The sequence below is a fragment of the Rhinopithecus roxellana genome, chromosome 7 (genome assembly GCF_007565055.1).
Source record: "Rhinopithecus roxellana isolate Shanxi Qingling chromosome 7, ASM756505v1, whole genome shotgun sequence".
NCBI lineage: Eukaryota > Metazoa > Chordata > Mammalia > Primates > Cercopithecidae > Rhinopithecus > Rhinopithecus roxellana.
This window is the reverse complement of record NC_044555.1, coordinates 27,495,203-27,511,271: the sequence shown is the minus strand read 5'-3', so window position 1 is coordinate 27,511,271 and position 16,069 is coordinate 27,495,203. Positions and strand designations below refer to the sequence as shown.

At 45.4% G+C, this 16,069-nt stretch overlaps 1 pseudogene across 1 annotated transcript; it reads right to left on the bottom strand.

Annotated features, from left to right (window-relative positions):
- Positions 1-2,880: 2,880 nt before the first annotated feature.
- On the bottom strand, positions 2,881-3,632 carry LOC115898586 (annotated as a pseudogene). Its single transcript, XR_004058275.1, has one exon. The product of XR_004058275.1 is annotated as a 60S ribosomal protein L10a pseudogene (transcript).
- Positions 3,633-16,069: the final 12,437 nt, after the last annotated feature.

Genomic DNA, 16,069 nt, shown 5'->3' with positions numbered 1-16,069 from the left:
CTAAGTGCTTTGAAAGCACCCTCTGTGTGCCAGGCACGATTCCAAGCACCAATGGCATGCCTAGTTTTTTCCAAAACATTTTCCAAATACTGATACGTAATCCTCACAACAATCTCATGCAAGAGTTGTCATCGCCAGTTTCGGATGGGGATACTGAGGTACAGAGGTCACAGAATTGCTCACGGCCTGTCAGGAGGTCAGTATACCTCATGTGCTGCCCTAGAGTCGGTGCCTGGAGGGGGTGCTTGGCTTGTCTGGACCCAGGACTGCTACTTAATCTGCAGACATGAGCTGCCCTACAGGCAATGTGGAAATGGAGCACGTGGAACAGATGCATCCATGTGGGCAAATTTGTGGTTTGGGAACATAAAAATACTCTCAGGCCAGGTGCCACCTGTTATCTGAACACTTTGGGAGGCCAAGGCAGGAAGATCACTTGGGCCCTGGACGTTGAGGTTGCAGTGAGCTATGATCGTGCCACTGCACTCCAGTCTGGGCCACAGAGTAAGACCCCATCTCAGAAAAAAAAGGATGCTATTCCCCAGATCACCTCACAGACCCCCAGTAGTGACCTCTGAGATTTTTGTCCCCCTGAGACCTCCTTTGGAGATGGTACATGCACTTGGCAGACCAGCCAACCTGCCAGGACAAATGTGCTGTGTATGTGTGGCCCCTGTTGTCAGCCCCCTCTCCCATCATGACCCCAGCTCCCACACCAGACAGGTTCCCTCCAACCTCACCCCAGACGACACTGAACACCTGCCCCAGGATCGACATAAATTAGCCATCCAACGCCTCACACTGATGGATGAAGGGAATCCTGATCGGTGGCAGCTGAGGGACCATTCCTATGGTCAGGGCCTCAACACTCCCTCCAGCCTTCTGCCTTTGCACTGGGTCTGGGCGTACCCACTGTGAGGGTCACTCAGCCCCAGCATTGCCACCCACAAACCTCCCAGTCACTCTGCTGACACAGGCAGGAATCAAGGCAGTTGCTGTGAGGAGCCCAGCTCAAACTGACTTAGCAAAAGTAAGAACAGAAATACTAGTTTCAGGTATGACTGGATCCAGGAACTCAAAAGCTGTCATCGAAGGCTCATGAAGACCCTATGACTGAAGCACTACAATCAGTCACCCCATTTTGCAGATAAGGAAGCAGGCATAAAGAGCTAGGTGAGAATGGGCTCTAAGGGCTGGGCACAGTGGCTCACACCTGTAATGCCAGCACTTTGGCAAGCCGAGGTGGGTGGATCACCTGAGGTCAGGAGTTCGAGACCAGCCTGGCCAGCATGGCAAAACCCCATCTCTACTAAAAATACAAAAGTTACCCAGGCATGGTGGCACACGCCTGTAATCCCAGCCACTCAGGAGGCTGAGGCAGGACAATTGCTTGAACCCAGGAGGCGGAGGCTGCAGTGATCTGAGATTGCGCCACTGCACTCCAGCCTGGGTGAGAGTGAGACTCTGTCACAACAAAAACAATGAACTGTAAGTACAGGAATGTCTCCTTACTGGTAATCAGTCCCAGACCAAGCCCACCCAAAGTAAATCCATTTGAAATAACTTCTCTGATCTAACCAGACATCTTGAATCAAGACCTGCCTAAGACTCAGGAGAAATAAGAGACAACTGGCTCACGCCTGTAATCCCAGCATTTTGGGAGGCCGAGGCAGGCAGATTATTTGAGGTCAGGAGTTTGAAACCAGCCTGTCCAACATGGCAAAAACCCATCTCTACTAAAACTACAAAAATTAGCCAGTCATGGTGGCACGTGCCTGTAGTCCCAGCTACTGGGAGGGTGAGGCAGAATTGCTTGAACTGGGGAGGCGGAGGTTGCAATGAGCTGAGATAGCAACACTGCACTCCAGCCTGGGCAACAGAGCAAGACTCCATCTCACAAAAAACAAACAAACAAACAAAAAAAAAAACAGATATCATACTAAAGAACAGAAAACAGGTGGACAAATAGAAAGCACATACATAACAATTTGCAAATAAGATCTCTGCTCCCTCCAGTTCAAGGGAGGGAACTGAGAATGAGGCAACTGCTTTGAGACTGACCAAGATTGCCATCGTGCCAGGCAGACAGTGAGGAAGGGCAAGTAAAATGCCACAATACTCCTATTTTGAAGATGGCTTTTTCTTGGTTGGACAGTTGCTGTAAACTTTTGACCATTGTATTAGTCTGTTCTCACACTGCTATAAAAAAATACCTGAGACTGGGTAATTTATAAAGAAAAGAGGCTTAATTGGCTCATGGTTCTGCAGGCTCTACAGGAAGTATGGCTGAAAGGTCTTAGGAAACTTGCAATCACCGTGGAAAGGTGAAGGGGAAGCAGGCACGTCTTACCTGTCCTGGAGCAGGAGGAAGAGAGTGAAGTGGGGAGGTGCCACACACTTTTAAACAACCAGATGTCATGAGAAGTCACTATCGTGAGAACAGCAAGGGAGAAATCTGCCCCCATGATCCAATCACCTACCAGGTCACTCCTCCAACATTGGGGATTGCAATTCTGTATGAGAGTTGAGCAGAGACACAAGTCCAAACCATTATCAACTATTTTCCAGCACTCCGACACAGTTAGCTCTAACAATTCTTGCTTTTTGATGATTCTGTTAAGGAGCCAGAGCCTGGAGCTTCTTAGTCTTTCATTTTGGTGACATCACTCCTCTTTCTTTTTTGTTTGTTTTTGTTTTTTGTTGTTGATGGTTTTTGTTTGTTTGTTTGTTTGTTTGAGACAGAGTCTCACTCTGTTGTCCAGGCTGGAGTGCAGTGGCACAATCTTGGCTAACTGCAAGCTCCGCCTCCCGGGTTCATGCCATTCTGCCTCAGCCTCCCAAGTAGCTGGGACTACAGGTGTGTGCCACCACACCCAGCTAATTTTTTCTTTTTTTTTTTTCTTTTTTCTTTTTTTTTGGTAATAGAATTTATTCAAATGTGCCTTAATATAGGCGCTGGGGCTTGCCCATGGTGCTCTTGATATATAAGGCCCGGACATTCTGCTGGTTTTTCTTGAGCAATGACACCAAGAAGTTGACAGCCAGGTGAATGTTATACACAAGCTCATCATCTGTCATCTTCACGTGACCAACAGCTACAGCCAGACATAACACCTTCTTCATTTGGAACTTGATTGTGGACTTCACCTCATTCACTTTGGCCACCACGTTTTCGTTGTGTGTGAGCAGGGAAGGGAACTTTCCTGCCTTATTTAGTCCTGGGCCAAGGATTTGTGGAATCTGCTTGATCAGAGACTCTGAGGCCAAAAACGCATCATACTTCTTGGCCAGTTTCTTGACCAGTTTTTTATTCTTGTTGAGTTTTTTCAGCGCCTTGATGTCCATGTAGGGGATATCCACGGGCTTGGCCTCGTCACAGTGCTGCTGGTCCCCCAGGACACACACAGAGAACTTGGGGCGGGGAGTGGACTTAAGCCTGACGGTGCCCGAGAAGCGCTTGTCTTTCTGGGGGTCATAGTTCTTCAAGCTGATCTGCAACTCCACTGTCTCCAGGAATTTGCGGCGCTTGCGCTGGTTCCCGTGCAGGACTTCCCGCACCGCCTCGTATAGGGTGTCGCGAGAGACTTTGCTGCTCATGGCTTCTCACGCCGCTCTAACCGGAAAAGAGCGTATTTTTTATTTTGGAGGCAGAGTCTTGCTCTGTCACCCAGGCTGGAGTGCAATGGCGTGATCTCGGCTCACCGCAACCTCTGCCTCCCGGGTTCAAGCGATTCTCCTGCCTCAGCCTCCTGAGTAGCTAGGATTACAGGCACGAGTCACCACACCCAGCTAATTTTTGCATTTTTAGTAGAGACAGGGTTTTACCATCTTGGCCAGGCTAGTCTCAAACTCCTGACCTCGTGATCCACCTGCCTCAGCCTCCCAAAATGCTGGGATTAGAGGTGTGAGCCACCGTGCCCGGCCTAATTTTTTGTATTTTTAGTAGAGACAGGGTTTCACCATGTTGGCCAGGATGATCTCAATCTCGATCTCATGACCCGCCCGCCTTGGCCTCCCAAAGTGCTGGGATTACAGGTGTGAGCCACTGTGCCTAGCTGACATCACTCCTCTTGTGTCTTATGGGTTTTTTTTTTCCCCACACACAACATGGATTTTATCTTTTTTTTTTTTTTTGGATATAGGATCTCACTATGTTGCCCAGCCTGGTCTCAAACTCCTGGGCTCAAGGTATCTTCCCTGCCTTAGCCTCTCAAGTGGCTGGAATTATAGGCCTGAGCCACTCCACTATGCCTAGCCCGCTTTATCTTTTCTTGGCTTATCAACCATAACTCTTGGATTTTTGGTTTGAGTTTCTTTTTTAATTTTTAGAGATGGGGTTTTACTCTGTTGCCTAGGCTGGAGTCCAGTGGTGCAATCACGGCTCACTGAAGCCTTGGCTTCCTGGGCTCAAGCAGTCTTCCCAGTTCAGTCCCCCAAGTAGCTAGGACTACAGGCGTGTGCCACCATGCCCAGCTATTTTTTATTTATTTTGATTTTTTGTAGAGATGGGGTCTTGCTATGTTGCCAGGGCTGGTCTCAAACTTCTGGGCTCAAGTGAGCCTCCTGCCTCAGCCTCCCAAAGTGCTGGGATTACAGGCATGAGCCACTATGCCCAGCCAACTGTTGGTTTTATTTTACTGATTGCTTTAGTGTTTATAGTATTCACCTTTAACTTATCATAGTCTACCTTCAAGTGATATATACCACTTTGCATACAATATAAGATGTTTAGTGTACTTCCATTTCTTCTTGCTCAGCCTTTATGCTGTTGTATCATGCATTTTACTTTTACATATGTTATAAACCCCAAAACACACTGTTATTTTTATTGGAACAATCAATTATCTTTTTTTGTGTGTGTGTGAGACAGGGTCTCACTCTGTTGTCCAGGCTGGAGTGCAGTGGCAAAATCATAGCTCCCTACAGCCTTGAACTCCTGGGCTCAAGCACTCTTTCCATCTTACCCCCCAAAGCACTGGGATTCTATACACATGAAATACAATTTTTTGGCCATGTGCAGTGGCTCACACCTGTAATCACAGCACTTTGGGAGACTGAGGTGGGCAGATCACCTGAGGTCGGGAGTTTGAGACCAGCCTGACCAACGTAGAGAAACCCCATCGCTACTAAAAATACAAAATTAGCTAGGTGTGGTGGCGCATGCCTGTAATCTCAGCTAACTTGAGAGGCTGAGGCAGGAGAATCGCTTGAACCTGGGAGGCGGAGGTTGTGGTGAGCCGAGATTGTGCCACTGCACTCCGGCCTGGTGACAGAGTGAGACTCCGTCTCAAAAAATATATATATACAATTTTTTATAGAGAGCGGGGTCTCTGCAAAAAGCTACTGTGTCCCGACTCACCTTAGTTTTTGAAAGATATTTTCATGAGTATAGAATTGTAGGTTGACAGTTTTTTAAAATTTTTTTAGTACTTTGAAGATTTTTTTTTTTTTTTTTTTTTTTTTTTTTTGAGATGGAGTCTTGCTGTCTCACCCAGGCTGGAGAGCGGTGGCGTGATCTCGGCTCACTGCAGCCTCTGCCTCCCGGGTTCAAGCAATTCTCCTGTCTCAGCCTCCTGAGTAGCTGGGACTACAGGTGTGTGCCACCATACCCGGCTGATTTTTGTATTTTTAGTAGGGACGGGGTTTCACCATGTTGGCCAAGCTGGTCTCAAACGTCTGACCTCAGGTGATCCACCTGCCTTGGCCTCCCAAAGTGCTGGGATTACAGGCGTGAACCGCCACGCCCGGCCACTTCCCAGTCTTCTTGTTTGCATTGTTTCGAGTGAGAAATCTGATGTCATCCTTCTCTTTGTTCCTATGTACATAACATGTCCCATTTTTCCCACTGGCTGTATTTAAGATTTTCTCTTCAGCACTGGTTTTGAGCAATTCAATTATGGTATGCCTTGGTGTAATTTTCTTCATGTGTTTGGGGTCCTTTGAGCCTCCCGGATCTGTAGGTTTCTGGTGTTCATCAAATTTGGAAAAATTTTGTCTGGTATTTCTTAAAAAACATTTTTTTTTCTGAAGTTCTCCTCTATTTTCCTTCATGGATACAAATTACTCCTAAATTAGGCTGCTTGAAGTCCCATGGCTCATTGATACTCTTTTCATTTTTGGAGTTTTTTTTCCTCTGTGTTTTGTTTTCAATTGTTTTTATTGCTATACTTTCAAGTTAACTAATATTTCCTTCTGCGATGTCTAATGTGCTATTAATTCCATTCAATGTATTTTTTATATCCTCAATGTCTCTATTTAACTTTTTTAACATATGGCATACTCTGAACTGTTTTTCCTCAGAACACTTCTGATACTAAATGTGTGGGTTTTTTCCATACCAACAACCAGTTCGCCAACTCTCCAGATGCCAACTGAGTGTCCAGCAATTCAATTCAATTCGAACACTAACTACCTGGCATTGGTGTCAGACCCCACAAGTTAAGGGCTTGGTCCCACATAACTGCCTCCACTTGAGACACCAATTGAAAACCCCAGGCCTCCCATACCTCTGATTGATCGGCTATAAATCAGGGGTTCCCACAACCCCTTCCTCAGGTTGAATAATTTGTTAGAATGGCTCACAGAACTCAGGAAGGCACTTTATTTACTATGACTGGTTTATTATAAAGAATACAACTCAGGGACTGCTAAATGGAAGAGATGTATAGGACTAGATATGGAAGGGGCACCCTCCCAGCATGTTGATGTGTTTACCAACCCAGAAACCCTCCAAACCTTCATTCAGGAGTTTTTATGGACTTTTCTTTTTTTTTTTTTTTTTTTATTATACTTTAAGTTCTAGGGTACATGTGCATAACGTGCAGGTTTGTTACATATGTATACTTATGCCATGTTGGTGTGCTGCACCCATCAACTCGTCAGCACCCATCAATTCATCATTTATATCATGTATAACTCCCCAGTGCAATCCCTCCCTCCTCCCCCCTCCCCATGATAGGCCCCAGTGTGTGATGTTCCCCTTCCCGAGTCCATGTGATCTCATTGTTCAGTTCCCACCTATGAGTGAGAACATGCGGTGTTTGGTTTTCTCTTCTTGTGATAGTTTGCTAAGAATGATGGTTTCCAGCTGCATCCATGTCCCTACAAAGGACGCAAACTCATCCTTTTTTATGGCTGCATAGTATTCCATGGTGTATATGTGCCACATTTTCTTATGTAGGCATGATTGATGAAGCCATTGGCTGGAGATGGATGATTACCTCAATCTCCAGACCCTCTCCCCTCCCTAGAGGTCCAGGGTGGGGCTGGCAAACAGCCCTCATTTGAAGCCATCTAGGGGCCCTCCAAGAGTCACCTCATTGGCATAAACTCAGGGATGATCATAAACTCAGGGATGATTGAAAGAGGCATGTTATGAACAACAAGATGATCCTGTCACGTCATCATTCAGGAAATTATAAGAGTTTTAAGAGCTCTGTCTCAGGAACCAGGAACAAAGACCAAATGTATACTTACTCTTTTTTTTGAGATGGAGTCTCTGTCACCCAGACTGGAGTGCAGTGGCACGATCTTGGCTCACTGCAAGCTCCGCCTCCGAGGTTCACGCCATTCTCCTGCCTTAGTCTCCCGAGTAGCTGGGACTGCAGGCGCCCGCCACTATGCCCACCTAATTTTTTGTATTTTTAGTAGAGACGGGGTTTCACCGCGTTAGCCAGAATGGTCTCGATCTCCTGACTGCCTCAGCCTCTCAAAGTGCTGGGATTACAGACGTGAGCCACCACACCCGGCCTACTTACTCTTTTACCACAATATCACACATAAAGTTATAATAATAGTTGTGTTAATGTCCTTCACTGCTAATCTAACATCCTTGTCAGTTCTGAGTCTGTTTTGATTGATTGATTATTCTCCTCATTATGGGTACTTTTTCCCTTCAAAGGCATTCCTGGGTAATCTTTGCTTGGATCTCAGACATTGTGCATTTTACCTTATCGATTGCTGGATATTTTTGTATTCCTAAAAGTATCCTGGAGCTTTTGTTCTGGGATGCATTTCATTGTTTCTTTCTTTCTTTCTTGACTGTTGTGAATAGTGCTGCAGTAAGCATGGGAGTGCAGGTATCTCTTCAACATGATTTCATATCCTTTGGATATATACCCAGTAGTGGGTTTGCTGGATCATATGGTGGTTCTACTGTTAACTTTTTGAGGAACCTCCTACACTTTTCCATAATGTCTATACTAATTTACATTCCCACCAACAGCCTGCAAGGGTTCCCTTAATGCCATATCCTCACCAACACTTGTTATCTTTTGCCTTTCTGATAATAGTCATTCCACCAGTAATATCTCATTGTGATTTTGATTTGTATTTCACTGATGATTAGTGATGTTGAACATTTTTCTCATATACCTGTTGGCCATTCATATGTCTTCTTTTGAGAAATGTCTATTCAGTTTCTTTGCCCTTCTTTTTTTCTTTTTCTTTTTTTCTTTTCTTTTTTTTGAGATGGAGTCTCACTCTGTCGCCCAGGCTGGAGTGTAGTGGCACAATCTTGGCTCACTGCAACCTCTGTCTCCCGGGTTCAAGTGATCCTCCTGCCTCAACCTCCGTAGTAGCTGGTACTACAAGGGTGCACCACCATGCATGGCTAATTTTTTTGTTTTGTTTTGTTTTTGTTTTGTTTTTTGTTTTTGTTTTTTTGAGACAGAGTCTTGCTCTGTCGCCCAGGCTGGAGTGCAGTGGCACAATCTCAGCTCACCGCAACCTCCGCCTCCTGGGTTCACGCCATTCTCCTGCCTCAGCCTCCCGAGTAGCTGGGACTATAGGCCCTCACCACTACACCCAACTAATATTTTGTATTCTTTAGTAGAGACAGGGTTTCACTGTGTTAGCCAGGATGGTCTCAATCTCCTGACCTCATAATCTGCCTGCCTTGACCTCCTAAAGTGCTGGGATTATAGGCGTGAGCCACCGCGCCTGGCCAATTTTTGTATTTTTAATAGAGATGGGGTTTCACCCTGTTGGCCAGGCTGGTCTTGAACTCCTAACCTCAAGTGATCCACCCGCCTCAGCCTTTCAAAGTGCTGGGATTATAGGTGTGAGCCACCGCGCCCAGCCAACCTTACTATTTTTGTGCAAGATTTCTTGGCTTTTAGGAGCCTCTCTCACTCTCTTCCCCCCCCAACCCCTTTTTTCCTTTTTCCTTAAATCCAGGGACAGACTGGATATTCTGGGTCTTTTGTGATTCCATATAAATTTTAGGATTTTTTTTTTTATTTCTGTGAAGAATGTCTTTTTTTATTTTTATTTATTTATTTATTTATTGACACAGCATCTCGCTCTGTCACCCAGGTGTGATCTTGGCTCACTGCAACCTCTGCCTCCCAGGTTGAAGCAATTCTTATGCCTCAGCCTCCCGAGTAACTGGGATTACAGGCACCTGCCACTATGCCTGGCTAATTTTTGTATTTTTAGTAGCGACGGGGTTTCACCAGGTTGGTCAAGCTGATTACGAACTCTTGACCTCAAGTGATCCACCCGACTCAGCCTCCCAAAGTGCTAGGATCACAGGCGTGAGCCACTGCACCCGGCTGGTATTGTATTTTTGAGACAGAGTCTCTCACTCTGTTGCCGAGGCTGGGGTGCAGTGGCATGATCACGGCTTACTGCAGCTTTGATCTCCCGGGCTCAAGTGATCTTCCTGCCACAGCCTCCCAAGTATTTGGGACCACAGGTGTGCACCACCACACCTGGCTATTTTTTTTTATTTTTTTATTTTTTTGTAGAAACAAGGTCTTACTATATTGCCCCGGCCAGTCTCAAACTCCTGAGCTGAAGAGATCATCCCACCTCAGCCTCCCAAAGTGCTGGGATTATAGGCGTGAGCCACTGCACCCAGCCAAATTCTTTCTTCTGAGGAGGCAAGAATTGAGGTTGCTGCAGAGCTGGATGGATTTGCCACTGCTAACAGGCTTACATCATTTGTTTCCGCTGTCCTCCATTTTCTGATGTTATTGTTTTGAAAACCGTCATTGCACGTACTTTGTGTAAATCTATTGTTTCAAGCAGGTAGTAAGTCTTGTCCCTGTTACTCCATCTTGGCCAGAAGCAGAAGTGCTTTCCCACAACTTTTACAAATGTACTTTGCTCTTCTTCTTTTTCATTTCTGGAGATAGAGGCTTACTTAGCTCAGTAATTATTCAAACTTTTTGCCTCGATATGTTTCTAATCATAGATACTAAAAGACAGTAAAAACTCCATTTACATACATGTATTACTTTTAACACTGTTGGATTTTTATAATTCTTTATATCCAAAAAAGGTAATCCATTTTGTGAAATGCTTACAGTATTTTTTGTGTGTGCCAGCATAGGTCTCATCATTAAAAAAAATTTTCTTAACAATCGGACAAAAATTAATATCAACATGGGTATCTATATGCTTTTAAAGTTTTTCTTACTGCACCTTTTAAAAGTTGCACATTCTGGCCAGGGGCAGTGGCTCACACCTGTAATCCCAGCAATTTGGGAGGCCGAGATGGGTGGATTGCTTGAGGTCAGGAGTTTGAGACCAGCCTGGCCAGCATGGTGAAACCCCCATCTCTACTAAAAATACAAAAATTAGCTGGGCGTGGTAGTGTGCTCCAGCTATTTGGGAGGCTGAGGCAGGAGAATTGCTTGAACCTGGGCGGCAGAAGTTGCTGTGAGCTGAGATTGCACCACTGAACTTTACCCAGCCTGGTCAACAAAGTAAGACTCTATCTCAAAAAAAAAAAAAAAAAGAAAGAAAGAAAGAAAGAAAAAAGAAGCTGGGTGCAGTGGCTCACACCTGTGATTCTAGCACTTTGGGAGGCTAAGGCGGGCGGATCACGAGGTCAGGAGTTCGAGGCCAGCCTGGTTAATATGGTGAAACCCCGTCTCTACTAAAAATACAAAAATTAGCTGGGCATGGTGGTGTGCGCCTGTAGTCCCAGCTACTCGGGAGGCTGAGGCAGGAGAATCATTTGAACCCAGGAGGCGGGGGATGCAGTGGGACGAGATTATGCCACTGCACTCCAACCTGGGTGATAGAGCAAGACTCCATCATTTAAAAAAAAAAAAAAAAAGTTGCACATTCTTTTTTTTTTTTTTTTTTTTTTTTTTTTTTTTTTTTTTTTTTTTTTTTTTTGAGACAGAGTCTCGCTCTGTCACCCAAGCTGGAGTGCTGTGGCCGGATCTCAGCTCACTGCAAGCTCCGCCTCCCGGGTTCCCGCCATTCTCCTGCCTCAGCCTGCCGGGTAGCTGGGACTACAGGCGCCGCCACCTCGCCCGGCTAGTTTTTTGTAGTTTTTAGTAGAGACGGGGTTTCACCGTGTTAGCCAGGATGGTCTCGATCTCCTGACCTCGTGATCCGCCCGTCTTGGCCTCCCAAAGTGCTAGGATTACAGGCTTGAGCCACCGCGCCCGGCCTAAAGTTGCACATTCTTTCAGTGTAATAAGGAGATAGGACAGAGAGAGAAATACAGAAATTAAAAAGAGAAGAAGGCAGATGAAAACAAGGAGAAGGGGGAATAGAAAAGTAGGGAAAATGAGTAGCACATGGATGACCTTTACAGAAATGGCATGTAACCCCTCACCATTTCTGAATCTTCAGTTAAAGTTTCCATAGAATGCAATGCATAGCTGGTCATGGTTCACACGCATTTGCCACCCACCCCACTGATCTGATCACTACCTGTGTTAGCCACTCTATAAAATGGTAAAAACAATATGTAACAACACCATAGAAGAAAACTTAAGTGTGGATATAGCTTTTTGGTATTGTTAAAAATGAACAGTGTCTGAAACCATGGTTCCAAGGGACCACCCAGGTTTTTCCCATTGCCACAGAAAATCTATGTCCTAACTTCTGAGCAGCTCTAGAATCTTGTTTCTTTTCATCCTAGAACCCAACAACATTTTGGTGTTGGTTTGCTATAGCACTACCTTGGCTGAGGGTATTTTTTGCTTCTCTTTTTCCCAGGCAGTAGGCTTCTCTGTGCCTAGCTGGTAATGGGGCAGAGGTGGAGAGGATTCTTCTCTTTCCAAAAGGAAATTGTTCTGAAGGCAGCAGATTTTGTGTCCTCTTGGTAACACTACTGCCTCTTCCCCAGTTCCTGCCCGTCTCCAGATTTAAGCTCATCTTTTCTTTTTTCTTTCTTTCTTTCTTTTCTTTTTCTTTCTTTCTTTCTTTCTTTCTTTCTTTCTTTCTTTCTTTCTTTCTTTCTTTCTTTTTTCTTTTTTTCTCTCTCTCTCTGTCTCTCCTTCCTTCCTTCTTTCCTTTCCTTTTCTTTTCTTTCTTTCTTTTTTTTTTTGAAACAGGGTCTCATTTTGTTGTCCAGATTGGAGTTCAGTGGCACGATCACAGCTCACTGCAACCTCTGCCTCCCAGGATCAGGTGATCCTCACATCTCAGCTTCCCAAGTAGCTGGATCTATAGGCGTGTGGCACCATGCCAGGCTACTTTTTATATTTTTTGTAGAGACAGGGTCTCGCCATGTTGCCCAGGCTGGTCAAGAACTCCTAGACTCAAGCCATCCTCCCACCTTGGTCTTCCAAAACGTTGGGATTACAAGCCTAAGCTACCAAAATACTTTAATAATTATTAAAAACTGTGCACTGCTGACTGGGTGCAATGGCTCACACCTGTAATCCCAATACTTTGGGAGGCCGAGGGGGCAGATCATGAGGTCAGGAGCTCTAGACCAGCCTGGCCAACATGGTGAAACCCCATCTCTACTAAAAATACAAAAATTAGCTGGGCATGGTGGAGCATGCCTGTAATCCCAGCTACTCAGGAGGCTGAGGTAAGAGGATTGCTTGAACCCAGAAGGCAGAGGTTGCAGTGAGCTGAGATCACGACACTGCACTCCAGCCTGGGCAACAGAGGGAGACCCCATCTCAAAACAACAACAACAACAACAACAACTGTGCACTGCTCTAATGACATAAAAGCAATAATGTATACGGGACTTCAGAAATTACAAAGGGCGGCCAGACACGGTGACTCATGCCTGTAATCCCAGCACTTTGGGAGGCTGAGGTGGGCAGTTTGAGACCAGCCTGGCTAACATGGCAAAACCCTGCGTCTACTAAAAATACAAAAATTAGCTGGGTGTGGTGGCGGACACCTGTAATCCCAGCTATTCGGGAGGCTGAGGCAGGAGAATTGCTTGAACCTGAGAGGTGGAGGCTGCAGTGAGCTGAGATTGCACCACTGCATTCCAGCCTGGGCAACAAGAGTGAAACTCCATCTAAAAGAAAAAAAAGAAAAGAAAAGGAAATTACAAAGGGCTTTCAGGTGGATTCTTGTTTATCCCCTGTGATAATGCTCTGGGATGTGGTATTGATCATTCTCATGTTACAGATGATGGAGCAGTCACTTGGGAGGTTGGGCATCTCGCCCAAGGTCATGTAGCATGTAAGGGGTATCTTTAGCTAGGTCTTCTCTCCAGCGCCACGCCCTTTCTACTGTGTCGCTTCTAACATGTACCTAAAAGCAATTTTATTTGTTTACAGAAAAAGAAACTACTTTTCAGTTCTCCTAATGAATATGATTATATGTAAGCTTAAAAAAGTAAAAGGAAATGTGAGCCAGGCATGATGGCTCATGCCTGTAATCCCAGCACTTTGGGAGGGGCAGGTGGATCCCTTGAGCCCAGGAGTTGGAGACCAGCCTCGGCAACATAGTGAGACCTCATCTTTACAAAAAAATAAAAAAATAAAAAATAAAAAATTACCAGCTGTGCTGAAGTGCATCTGTAGTCCCAGCTACTTGGGAGGCTGAGTCAGGAGGATTGCTTGAGCCCAGGAGATTCTAGACTGCCATATGCCGAGATGGTGCTACTGCACGCCGTCCTGGGTGATAGAGTGAGACTCTGTCTCAAAAAATAAAAATAAATAATTTTTTTTTTTTAAACGGAGTCTCGCTCCGTCGCCCAGGCTGGAGTGCAGTGGCACGATCTTGGCTCACCTCAAGCTCTGCCTCCCAGGTTCACGCCATTCTCCTGCCTCAGCTTCCTGAGTAGCTGGGACTACAGGTGGCCGCCACCATGCCCGGCTAATTTTTTGTATTTTAGTAGAGACGGGGTTTCACTGTGTTAGCCAGGATGGTCTCAATCTCCTAACCCCGTGATCTGCCCGCCTCGGCCTCCCAAAGTGTTAGAATTACAGGCGTGAGCCACTGCGCCCGGCCAATAAAATTTTTTTTTTTTTTTTAGAAAAGAAGTGTATTCCTATTATTCAAAGGGGTGAGCCATGTGAGTAGGGTCAACTCTTCAGAAACCAGTTAGTTACTCTAGATCAGCAGTCCCTAACCTTTTTGGCACCAGGCACCGGTTTCACGGAAGACGATTTTTCCACAGACTGGGGGTTGGAGGGGGATGCTTTCAGGATGATTCAAATCATCGCATGATTGTGCACTTTATTTCCATTATTATTATTACATTGTAATATATAATGAAATAATTATACAACTCACTGTAATGTAGAATCAGTGGGAGCCGTGAGCCTGTTTTCCTGCAACTAGACAGTCCCATCTGGGGCTAATGGGAGACAGTGACAGATCATCAGGTATTAGATTCTCATAAGGAGAACCTGCACAGTTCACAATAGGGTCCGAATTCCTATGAGAATCTACTGCTGCCACTGATCTGACAGGAGGCAAAGCTCAGGCGGTAATGCTAGCTCACCCAACACTCACCTCCTGCTGTCTGGCTGGTTCCTAACAGGTCATGGACTGGTACCCACCCACGGACCAGGGATGGGAACCCCTGCTCTAGGTCATCTTATTCTTTAGCTTTACCTCTTTCTACCCTACCATGGTGGGATTAATGACATCTTAGCTTATGAAGGGCATTCCATCACAGGATGGGCAAGGCAGCAGATGTTATGAATTTGCTGGGATTGCTACTTTATTGGTGGTTCTGGCATGAGGTTTGAAAGCAACCAGTTTAGGAAAGCTAACTGACTTTCTCTAGGATTTTTGTTTTCAAATTTCAGCTATTTGCAGTAGCTCTTTGTCTTAATCCAGAATGGAAAAACTGGAGGTTGTTATTATGTTGCTAGAGCAAAGAGAGAACATCACCTGCTTTGACTGCTACAATGTATTTCATCTATGTTTCCATTCCTACCTCCCATAACCACCAAGGTCACAGGACTGCCTCCCCATTTTTACAGGACATAGAAACATCAAGAGCCTCAGATTGTGCTGTTGTGGAAATAGCCAGCGTTCAAGTGAACACTGACAAGAAAATAAGCTAAAAAGATTATTTTTTGTATTTGGAGAATGGAGTTTGTAATAATCATATTCCAAAGCTTACATCTCTTCTGATGTTAAAACAGCTGAAAGCTGCAACAGAGGCCGAGCACAGTGGCTCACGCCTGTAATCCCAGCACTTTGGGAGGCCGAGGTGGGCGGATCACTTGAGGTCAGGAGTTTGAGACCAGCCTGGCCAACATGGCAAAACCCCATCTCTACTAAAAATACAAAAAATTAGCTGGGTATGGTGGCAGGCGCCTGTAGTCCCAGTTACTCGGGAGGCTGAGGCAGGAGAATGGCGTGAACCTGGGAGGCGAAGCTTGCAGTGAGCCAAGATTGCACCACTGCACTCCAGCCTGGGCGACAGAGCAAGACTCATCTCAAAAAAAGAAAAAAAAAAAAAAAAAAAAAAAAGCTGCAACAGAAACTTGGAGATGATACAACAGAGAACTGCTCAGTAGCATCAGACCCCAGCAAGGAGGCTACTTTGATGGGATTTACTGAATTAAATAGATAACAAGGAAATGTATTCAGTGCATGTGTTACTTGTCGTTGACCACATCTAAAGCCCTAATGGCAGCAAAGGGATCTGAGCATGCAAGGAGAGAGTGCACTGAGTCCACAGCTGCTATGTTCTCCAGGGAGTTTGTTTGTTTGTTTGTTTGTTTGTTTGTTTGAGACAGAGTGTCTTACTCTGTTATCCAGGCACAATCACAGTTGCAGGCTTGACAACAACTGCCAGGCTCAAGCAATCGTCCCACCTCAGCCTCCCGAGTACCTAGGACTACAGGTGTGTGCCTGTACAAAACACATCTGGTTAGTTTTTTAT